Below are 11,645 nucleotides of genomic sequence, written 5' to 3'. Positions count from 1 at the left end.
AACCTCAGAAATCCCATTTAAATAAATATTTTTTTCACATCTTGCAGAAATGTTCTGTTGCATAATTTCTCAAAATATCCTAAATCAGATAATATACAATAACATGTGGACATCTGTTCCAGTATCTTGCAAGACGAATAACTATTTGTGGAGCTGTAACATAGCACAACCTTAGATATGTTACTGCCTTTCAACTGTGTTATTTTATCAAATATATTTCATTGATCAGACACGACAGATTTTCATTTCAACTTCACGTGAACAAAACACGTTCGTATCAAACTGCAAAATCGCATTGTAGTGTTTGCAGACCAGCTGCTGCTGAGAATTTTCTTCTACTATACGAATGTGCCTACATATCTGTTACATCAATGCATCATATACTAGTATTTTATCTTACAACCAAACCATAGCATTGAAGTAATACTGCTTTTCAAACAGCGCTTGTTAATATCAACCTAGGTAGCAAACTATGCGATCGAGTGTAGATTTGGCCAAGAGGCAAAAGTAGTTAATATCGCAAACTGTTATGTATATAGATTTTTTTCATCCATATTTTGTATTATGTGTGAAACAAAACTGCAAACTACTGTGTACACTCGAAAGCTTACCAACAAGATGATTGACCAGCGCTTGTCAATATCAACTCAAGTAGCTAACTATGCGATCGATTGTAGATTATATAGTGTGTTTTGTTCGTATATTCTACAAGCGCAATATAAAGCCTAAATACTGTTGAACGTTTGTGTTAATGTGTCTCATTGAAAGACAAGTCATACCAATAACGAGCCGTTGTACAAAATGTGTATGCAGTCAAAAGCGAGTAACTGCTTTAAGTTTACGAGTCACTCAATGTTAGTTTCAACACGAGTAGTTCGTAAGGCGCAATTAATGTTCAACGCAACATTGAGTAGCATAGTTTGTGTCCATATGGCAAATATCTTATAACGGTTAGTTGTTTATATAGTTTTTTTATCATTTCACCTCAAACTAAAGTTTGAAAGTTTTTTGCTTTGTACGATTGAAAGCTAGTGGTGTCACTCGGCGTTTTCACGGACTTGTGACCGTTCCTCTTGTCTGAGTACAAGAGAAGTCGCCTTCCCACCCCAGCCCTAGCAGACTTTGTGCATTGAAGCACTTAATAGAAATGTTATTGCTCGGTCATCGGTCAGGTTCGGTCAACGCGTGCCTGCGTTTCTGAGAGAGCCAGATTAAGATATTTCGTGTCACCGTACGAAAATACCATGGTGTCGCATAGCAAAGCACAGGCATGTCACCATGCGTGCCTACCACCCTTCCAACAGCGCAACAATGTGGTGTTGAAAGGATTCCCAGATAGTGTCGAAAGTATTGACGGTCATAACGGGGACGAGTTGCTTTATAGCGCCTCATTTCGTATTGACTTGCAACCCCGCCCTAGACCGCTACACAGCTAACTGGGCAGGACTCCATCTGACTATCAATCTCAGCGATCATAGTTTTGAAAAACGTCTGCTTTTTAATTGTTGGTATTTGGTACTTGGAGTCTCTTGTGCCAAAGTAGAGACTTACTTTTTGTTTAAAGATGAAGCAATCATTAACTGGTTGGTAGTCTTAACAGTGCGTCAAGATAAGCACCGTGAAAACATTTTAGCACCGAAATACCGAGGTGTTCACCCCCAAGTGCTATCAGTGCGCTTCACACTTGTGGAGTCTTAAACCCCTCGGCCGCCCAAACACAGTTAATGACTGTTAATGTTTATTTTTGTTTGATTTTGGTATTGCATAGTTTAAACACAAACACATACATCAATATTGCTGGCCAGCGCAATAAAACAAGGAAAAAAAAGGTAGGAGAACAATCTCCTTTAGTTTTCATGTAAAAACATAAACATAAACATACACACTGTCAACACTTGCCACTTGCAACACCGAGTTCGTTTCAGTGCAGAATGTACACATTTTTCGATCGACACATATTCGCAATGTTACATGGATTCACAAAGTTACATGGATTCACAAAGTTGCACTGATGTCCATACGCGGTCCAATGTTCGAGTTATCGGTGCGATGGACCCACGGTTTTGTCGCAGCTGTACGCCACACGTATGCATTGACTACTCGGTGTTCACATCAAGGTTTGTATATTGGCACTGAAAATAGAAAAGCAAATTGTGTTAAACAGTAAACGATGAAAGTAAACAGCCTGAAATGATAAAAACATGCATGTGTAATATACCATGTATCAAATAAAATAGTAAACACAAACTGCTAAAGAAAAACACACAACTCTACCAACTGTTTAACTGATACTTACTTTTTTGTTTTGTGTTGCATGTTCAGGCGCCTTTCTGTCACTGCTCGTCTAGCAGTACAGCTGAAATGAAATAGAAAGCATGATCAGAAACTTTCATTGTAATTGTACAACTTACAATTTATGTGCACAATTTTGCATTTAAGTATAACATACAGTAAAACAATTTCAACTAATACTCACTTTTTTGTTGTGTTGTTTCCACAAAGGCGCCTTGTTGTCACTGCTCGCCTGGTAGTAAAGCTGACTCGTCAAGTAGTAGAGAACACTCGTCTAGCAGTAAAGCTGAAATGAAATCGAAAGCATGATTAGAAACTTTTGAATGTGTTTGTACAACTTACAATTTATAAACACAATATTGAACTGTAACAGTAAACATGAAACAGATAACAATTTTACTTACCTATGTTGTCTTCGCTGAAATACAAAAGTCATGTTCATAGCAATCATAGCATATTAACATACAATGAATACAACTCAAAACTTTTAGTAAGAAACTCAGTACTTACTTTGTATTTTGTATCCAATCCCTCTGCGGGCAATCTTCTTCAGTCCACAATCGAGCTGAAATCAAGACTCAATGCATACATGTAAATTTTGCCAAATAACAAACAGAACTGTGAACCAAAACTTTAACTAAACAAAACTAACTTTTCAACTGTAATGGTACTCACCTCTGGCAACTGAAATCATACAGACATTTTGCATAGCACAATACATTTTTAGTTTGAAGATAAGAATGATTTATGAACATTTTACTTACACAAAGCATAAATATAAAATACATGCTATGATGAAAAAAAACAATATGTATACAAAATTATACATAAAAAAACACACTATACTTACCATTGCTGACCTGAAATTGAAAAAAGCACATTTTGTATAGCAGAATACAAGTCATCAAAACAGTTCAATATGAAAATTAAAGAAAGTTTGTGTACTTACCACAGCCATACTGAAATGAAAAAGAAACACATTTTACAATGCAAAATACAGGTCATCAAAACAGTTCAATATGAAAGGCAATTGTACTTACCACAGCCACACTGAAATGTAAAAAACAATAAGCATTGCATAGCAGTATACAAATCATCAAAACAGTTCAATATGAAAATTAAAGAAGGCAATTGTACTTACCACAGCCACACTGAAATGAAAAATATATTAAGCATTGCATAGCAGGATACAAGTCATCAAAACATTTCAATATGAAATTATACAAAGTTAGTGTACTTACCACAGGATACTGAAATGAAAAACAGACATTTTACAATGCAGAATACAGGTCATAAAAACAGTTCAATATTAAATTATAGAAAGTTTGTGTACTTACCACAGCCATACTGGAATGAAAAAAACATTTAGCAATGCATAATAATCAAGACTTACCTAGCTGATCTTGAATCATTCTCTGTTTCTCAACTTCTCAGTAGTCCAAAAGTCTGCTCTGTAACGACCCACCATTCCAATCTGAAAAATAGTTAAGCATAACAAAGCACAAAACAAACCAAAAGAGTAGTTTACTTACCTCATATTTTGTGCAGGTTTTTAACAGCCAATTTTCTTCTTGAAACCTGTATTCGTCTCTTTTTTGACCCACTGTGGAACAGTCACAGCAATGTAAGTCTGAAACATAGAAGGGCATAACAACATTACATACAAACCAGTATATTTGTTTTGACTTACCTCGTGGCTAGAGTCGAGAAACAGATGCTGAATTTCTTTTCTGCCACAAGCTGTCAAATCATCTCTGCAACATCTCTGCAATTGAAACCTGAAACAGAGTAAAACAGAAAAACATTTTGTATACAATATAGTAAACGCTTACCTTGTTATCGGCCTGAGTTGCAGCAGTGATTTTTTCTTGAAATCTTCTTCTTTTCCCTCACTGCATGAGAGACCTGAAAAATAGCATGCAGTGCAAAACACATGAGTTAAATTAAACCAAAATTTTGTTTCTACTTACCTTGCTTCTGTAGAGTTGAATCACAGTAGTAGAATTCCTTCTTCAAACACATTTCTCTGTCTACACCAGGAACTTGAATCTGAAACAGAGAAAAGCATCACATCAAATTGTACAGCTCAAGTGCATTCATTCAATGCTTACCTACTTTCTGTTGAGTTGTTTCACAGCAGATGAAATCCTTATTCACTGTTGGCACTGCTATGAGACCATTTCTGCATGTGAAATCTGAAACAGAGTAAAGCAAAGTATGCATGGTAAAAATCAAACCAACAATTGTAACACTTACCCTGTTTGCATGTCCCATTCACTTTCTCAGCAATGTTCCTCTTCTTGAATCGTCTTCGTCGCTGACTACAAGTACACCTGAAACATAGCATGCACAAAACATACCATATAAAAACAAAATACAAGTGTTCATACTAAAATGAAACACACTTACCTTTCTGCGTTGCTCAGCTCTGTTCGACTGTCAACTCTTCATGTCATGTCATACCTGAAACGAACTAAATCAAAACATGCATAGCACACTATCATTGATGAATCATTGATAAAATATTGAAACAAGTGTATGCTTCATAGCTCTGTGTATTTTTCACTTTAAATCACAGACAACTGGCGATCACAAAAGTAAAGACATTTTTGTACTACTCAAACATTAAGCTCACATTCACGAACACCAACCGACAGAGTTGTTATAGAGTGATAATCCCTAAAACTGTAAAAAAGAATCGAAATCAGTTTTCATTAATCATGGTTTATTGAAACAAATGTATACTACAATACTCACCACAGCTCCCTGAAATGAAATAGAAATGTTAACAGCATGCAAACAAATGTTAACCAATATCAAATCATCTATAGTAAATATCAACAAAAGCATTTTGATACACATAGTAAGTGTTCACCATCATAGTACATCATCAGTTAGTTCGACATCCCACGGTTGCTCAAGTGTAAGTACTGGCTAGCATTTACCCTTTTCAGTAAACCGTCACACATCAGCATTTTTAGACACAAGTGCTGATAGATTCAACCCTTGTTATCATCTTTCACAGACTTCTATGAGTAAACAACTGAAAAATATAAAACGTTTGTACTCACTGTTTGGCAGCTCCAAGAAACACGTCTGTACTGCTTGCCATCTGGACATCAACTGAAACAAAACATCTGAAAACACACATACATTTTAAACGTTTTTGAACAAAAATCAACACAGAGCAGAGCTAATCTGCAGCAGTTAATCTTTCTTAAAATTGAATTCTCCATCTCTGCATAGCACACATAAAAAATAGCATAACATCACATTACAGCAGTCAATGAAAACAAAAATTTGATCGACTTACCTTGCTTCTGTAGAGTTGAGTAACAGACGTGGAAATCTTCTTCCATGTGTAAACCAGTGACTCGAATCTGAAATAAAGTAAAGAACACATTGTACAACTCAAATCAATGAATTAAAACTTACCTTACTTTTGATGAATTGTGTCTCAGCAGTTGAAATCCTGTTTAATTTCTGCATGTGAAATCTGAAACAGAGCAAAGCACGCATGTTACAAATTAAACAAACACAAGTGTTACACTTACCCTGTTTGCAAGTCCCAATCACTTTCTCAACAATGTTCCTCTTCTTGATTCGTCTTCGTCGCTGTCAGCAAGTACACCTGAAACATAAAAGCATGCACAAAACATCCCATATAACAACTATTTTGTACTTACCATATGAGTGCTTTTCTGTTCAGGTCAGCTTGAAAACCCATCACTGCCATCAGCATCTGAAAAATAGTACATCACAAACAAACAAACAAACATAACATATCATAAAAACAGTTTAACACAACAGATATGAGAGCTCTCGCAACCACGTCTGTTCTGTTCGACTGTCCAAAAGCAAGTGACAGTACTTCAATTCACTAACATTGAGAAATTCTAAACTTACCTTCAAGGCTTGTTGAGTAGCTCTAAAAACAAGACTGCTTGGCTCCACTGTTCACTCCAACTGTCATATCATCACTGGATAAGCACTCCTGAAATGTATTAAAACAAAACATGCATAGAACAAACATTCAGTCAAAAGTACTTACCTTTCACTTTGTCACTGCCCTGTGCTCAACTCCAGTCAGCATGACATCTCTGCTTGAAAGTCTGAAACATATAAAAACATGCAATGCAAAACAAACATAGTTACTTACCTTCTAGCATATTGTTGGAGCTCCAGAAAACACGACTGTTCACTTCAGCTGCCAGACTTGAACTGCCAGCACACATCTGAAAATCTGAACAAAGCATTCATGTTCCATACTGTACTAGCCGTATGATTTTGAGTTACTGACATACTTATCATCCAAAAAAAGAGTACATGAAAATCTAGCAAAAAATAGGTTTTCATCTGTTCACGAGTTATACTCTGAAAGAAACCATGATGATGACAAAACTCACTTTATCTCTTCTTTTGTCAAAACACAAGTGTTCATTGTGAAATTTAACAAACTTACCTTTTCGTTTCCCAGCTCTGTTCAAATGTCAGGTCTACATTTCATGTCAAATCTGAAAAAGATCTACATCGAAAAATGCATAGCACACAATCTGTGTTAAAACAGTAAATGTTTGTTGTATTCAAAGCTCCGTGTATTTTTCACTTTACACATCACAGACAACTGGCGACCACAAACGTAGAAACATTTCTGTACTACTCAAAACATTGCTGTATGAACGCCAACCGACATATTTTTGTTATAGACTTATAGTCCCTAAAACTGTTCAAAAAGAATCAAAAGCAGTTTTCAGTCATAATCTTTTATTGAATTCTATACATAGGCAATACAATCTACAGTACTCACCACAGCCCACTGAAATTAAACATCATGAAATATACATGTAAAGCAATACATTTATCATATTATAGTGCATATCAACAAATGCAATTCAATAAATTTTATGCATTCAGTAAGTGTTCACCATCATGTTACATCATCAGTTCGATTAGCATCACCACAATACATCAACTCATAATACTGGTTAGCATTGAGCTCATGCTATAGCTATCATACATCAGCATTCATAGACACTAAAAATCAAGTAATATCTACAGTACTCACCACAGCACACTGGAACAAAATAGAAATGTTAACAGCATGCAAATACAAGTAAAGCAATATCATATTTAGTACATATAAGAAAAGTATGTCAATACACCATCATATTACACCATCAGTTCGTTTCACATTCCCACGGTAGCTCAACTCTTAGTACTGGCTAGCATTTAGCCTTTTCAATAAACATTCAGCATTTCTAGACACAAGCACTGATTAATTCTACCCATCATATCATCATTCACATCATTCCATACTAAGTGTACAATAACAGTTTTCATTAAGCATCGTTAACTAAAAACCACACATACAAGTTAAATCTGCAATACTCACCACAGCCCACTGGAATAAAATAGAAATGTTAACAGCATGCAAATACAAGTAAAGCAATATCATATTTAGTACATATAAGCACATGCATTTAATATTTTTGCAACATTTTTCCATCATATGTTCGCTTCCTCAAAATAGCTCAATGAATATTCTGTTCCACCATCATCCACTATTATCGCTCATCACAACATATCGACACTGTATCAGCACTGAGTAATTTCTACCCAACACATTACAACCATCATACATCATCACGCAACTTGTAAACAGTAAAACGAAAAAAATTTGTACTCACGTTTTTTGTAGACAGCAGCTCGATGAACACGTCCGCACAGCTCGACATCTGAACCTCAACTGACAGTCAATCGCTTGACACCACAACATAAATTTAATTATTCACAACAGTCAGAGCTTAAAAAAACACGTCCGATCAGTCCGATGTCAAAACTTAAAGTGAAGTCAAGTCGTTCAAAAAAATTAATGTAAGTCAAACATTTCATATATAACGCTCACAAAATTTCGTTGTCAGTCAATACTAAACGTTCAAAAGTTAACATCGCATAAGAGTATGATTTCATTTCACAACTCAAGTCAAAGTCAAGTTGTTATCTCATAACAATAACCTAACACTTCAGTCATCCAGTCATTCAACAACCTGAGTACCAAGTCGCTATTCTATAACGCGAAAACTTTTCATCAATAGTCAGAGCTCACGAAAGTACGTCCGTCTTCGTCAACGTTCAAAAGTCAACTGAAACTTTTTAATCGTAAAAATATTTCAAAGTCAAATTTTGTTCAGAGCTCACAAAAACAAGTCTGTCTTTGTCAAAGACCATCAGTCAACTAAGATTCTGTCGTAGTAAAAAAAATTTAAAAGTCAAAACTTTTTTCAGAGCGCTTTAAAAACACGTCCGTATTGGTCAATGTCCAAGCCGCAAATGAGCGTTCTTTACCCGCGCAGTTCAAATTATAATTAGGTCACGACGTCGAGAGCTTCGAAAAACACGTCCGAACCCTTCAACGACCAAACGAAGAATGACAGAAAAGCACATGGAAAATGTTTATTCTTCATGATTTGAGTTACGATCGAATGTGTATTTGATGACAAATCTAAAAATCATACTTACCATGCAAAAATCCTACAAATATTGACTTTGTGATGATATTTTTTCATGACCATACAAGCCGAAATATTCACACTCACAGCTTGAATGGGCATACAAATTGATAAGCATGAGTCCGTACAATCCATCCAGTATTTCCTTCGAGTTAAAGCAAATCCATGGTCTTTAGGTCTCAAATTTTGTTATGAGGCGTACTCAACGCAGATTTTTAGAGTCAATGTTAAAACGACAAAAGGCGAGTATATAAAAAAATCTAGTCAAACATAGATTTACTAACCTTTATTTAATGCTTTCCGGTGGTTTATAGAGAAATATCAGTGAATTAAAACTGATAATTTCACTGTTTCAAACAGTGAAAATTATCAGTGAGAATTATCGATAATTTTCATTGTTTACTGTGAAATGACGTCATTTTTTTGACGAAATGACGTCATTATCCCAGGAAAATTCGTTAGTTAAACTCTTGAACAATGTTTATAAACTGTGAAAAATGCATTAAATAAAAAGAAAATTTGTTGGATTCGGTGGATTATCGACTTTAATTCACTCGTGATCATAGAAAACATATATTTTCACTCGTGGCTGCGCCACTCATGAAAATATTATTTTCTATGATCACTCGTGAATTAAAATCGATAATCCACCGGATCCAACAAATATCCTCTATATCATTCTGAAATAATCCTAGATCATATCAAATATGTGAGTAATCCATCAAAATATTTATTACTGAACATTTAACATCAGCACAAAATATTCCCGTATACCCATTTAGTTTTCTACATAGCCTGAACAATTCAATATTTATTTTCAATTCCGAGAACTCAAATGTTTTCATGACGTTCGACTGACGAAAGCAGCTCGATATGATTTCGCACTAACTTTATTAAAGAGCAACTATCGCGCTGTGATTTTTTCAACTGTGTTTTGTGATTTGTACTAGTACAACGAAGATATAGAAAATAAATATCAAACCACATATATCAAAATGTTCAGCACACTGGCGCCTACACAATGATATACAAATAGTATGGTTATGTGTACAATTGTTCTTGAAAATTTGAAATATCGAGAAAATTTGCGTTAAAATCAAAATTTCATAACTCGCGCGTTCGATTTTGTATACACAAATAGTACCAGTATGAGCGCATCGAAATTTCGGTTCATCTGGTGAAAATTTTATGGAATTTGGACAACTGGTTCTATAGATATTGCACTTAAACCACTGTCAAAGAAACACAATTTTCTATCGTCGATATGTAAACACCCCTTTAAGTTGAAAGATGAGTTTTATTGAAATGACGTCGTCGATTTGCACTGACAACGAAGGGTCAAAATTACGATTCATGAAATGTGTGTTTGTTGTGATATGGTTTTCTGCCCGTATAACTGCAGCGTTTTACAAAAACATCAAGTATGTTACACCAAAATGCACAGAAATAAATTCCCCATCGCATGATGCAAATATTACTGTATCATATTGCGAAATGAAAATCTTTTCTTCATATCAACCCAAGTTTTACCAATAAACAGAAATTTTGACATATATCCACTTATCTACTTGCAAAATATTTAAACTCTTATTGTTCCTGTTTATTTGCTGGTTATGATTGTGAAAATTTCATCGAAATGCGTTCACGCGTTAATGTGACAGTTAACATAAACCGCTTCGATACAAACACAGTTTTATCAACTATTCGCTATCTAACGACGTTCGGTTTAACTCTACTGAAAAGTTCAAAATGACGATAAGTGCAAATGCGTTTTGTCGAAGTAGTTTCCTTGTGATCAGACTTATTGTGGAATATCATATATCAAAATGCGCAGAACAGAATTCCCTATCGAATGGTATCAATTGTTATGTACTTGTATTAAATGGGAATTTTTTTCCTTGTCAGCGAAGTGATTTTCATGCGAAAAACTAAGAATTTCTACTTAATGCGAATATGTTAGCAAAAAATGATCCCCACAAAACTTGTTGCTATTAACACGTTTCATATTAATGCGAAAATTTTTGGTAGATCGGTCAACTATTTGAAGAGAAAACACGACCTCAACTTTTTCGTATAGTGCATTTCGCTGTAGATCTACACTTTAACAGATTCAATGAGATGACGTTGTATGTTATGAAGAATTTATCAAAGGCGTGTTTTAAGCAAAATGGTTTTCGGTCAATATTGAAGCCAATTTTCAACACACTATCGAGTATGTGGTATCAAAATGCGCAGAATTAAATTCTGTACAAGCCGATGTTCAAATCACCCCAATATCAATGAGTACAAAAAAGTTTTCTATTCACCGACTCGTTTTCAAATCAAACATCTGCGATTTTAACACACACGCATAAATGCTAGGGGAAATTTATCAGCGTATAATTTATAGCTAATATCTCACTGAACAAGATGATACAAATAGCATGGTTTTATCTCAAGTGGTTGGGAAGAAACGCGAAGTTAAACTTTGTACGAAATCACTGTTCTATTCGCAGAGAGTTTTCGACGTTGAGTCAAAATGTAAAGTTAAAGACAGAAATGCGTTTAGTACGAAATCGTTATCGCACTGTATTTTTTGTTTGTTTAGACATACGATTAAGTGGAATACATCAAAATGCGTGGAATCGAATGTCCTACAAGCTAATACCAAAATGAAGATAAATTCTCTTAACACGAAAAAGTTTTCTTGTTAGCGAATTTTTTAATGTTGAATATCTTATGCAATGAGTCGTGTGAGAACAATATAGGCGAGACAAAAATTGTAGCTATCATAGGATTACATATTATGGTGAAAATTTCATCAGGATATCATGAGACGTTTTCGAGCAAATTGAGTTAAACCGA

At 34.9% G+C, this 11,645-nt stretch overlaps 1 long non-coding RNA gene across 50 annotated transcripts; it reads right to left on the bottom strand.

Moving 5' to 3' along the window:
• Nucleotides 1-1,716: 1,716 nt before the first annotated feature.
• On the bottom strand, nt 1,717-8,719 carry LOC127871129 (uncharacterized). Of its 50 annotated transcripts, none has more exons than XR_008045150.1 (6): nt 5,606-7,972; nt 5,364-5,415; nt 4,702-4,765; nt 2,477-4,487; nt 2,297-2,356; nt 1,717-2,132 (listed from the first exon to the last, which is right to left on the bottom strand). It is a non-coding gene; the product is annotated as an uncharacterized LOC127871129 (long non-coding RNA). The 50 variants fall into 50 exon arrangements; XR_008045142.1 differs by having other exon boundaries at nt 2,477-4,765; nt 5,606-5,672; nt 5,847-7,972; XR_008045141.1 differs by having other exon boundaries at nt 2,477-5,429; nt 5,606-5,672; nt 5,979-6,034; nt 6,199-7,972.
• Nucleotides 8,720-11,645: the final 2,926 nt, after the last annotated feature.

Source organism: Dreissena polymorpha, chromosome 3 (assembly GCF_020536995.1).
Source record: "Dreissena polymorpha isolate Duluth1 chromosome 3, UMN_Dpol_1.0, whole genome shotgun sequence".
NCBI classification, from domain to species: Eukaryota; Metazoa; Mollusca; class Bivalvia; order Myida; family Dreissenidae; genus Dreissena; species Dreissena polymorpha.
This window is presented reverse-complemented; position numbering and strand designations above follow the sequence as displayed.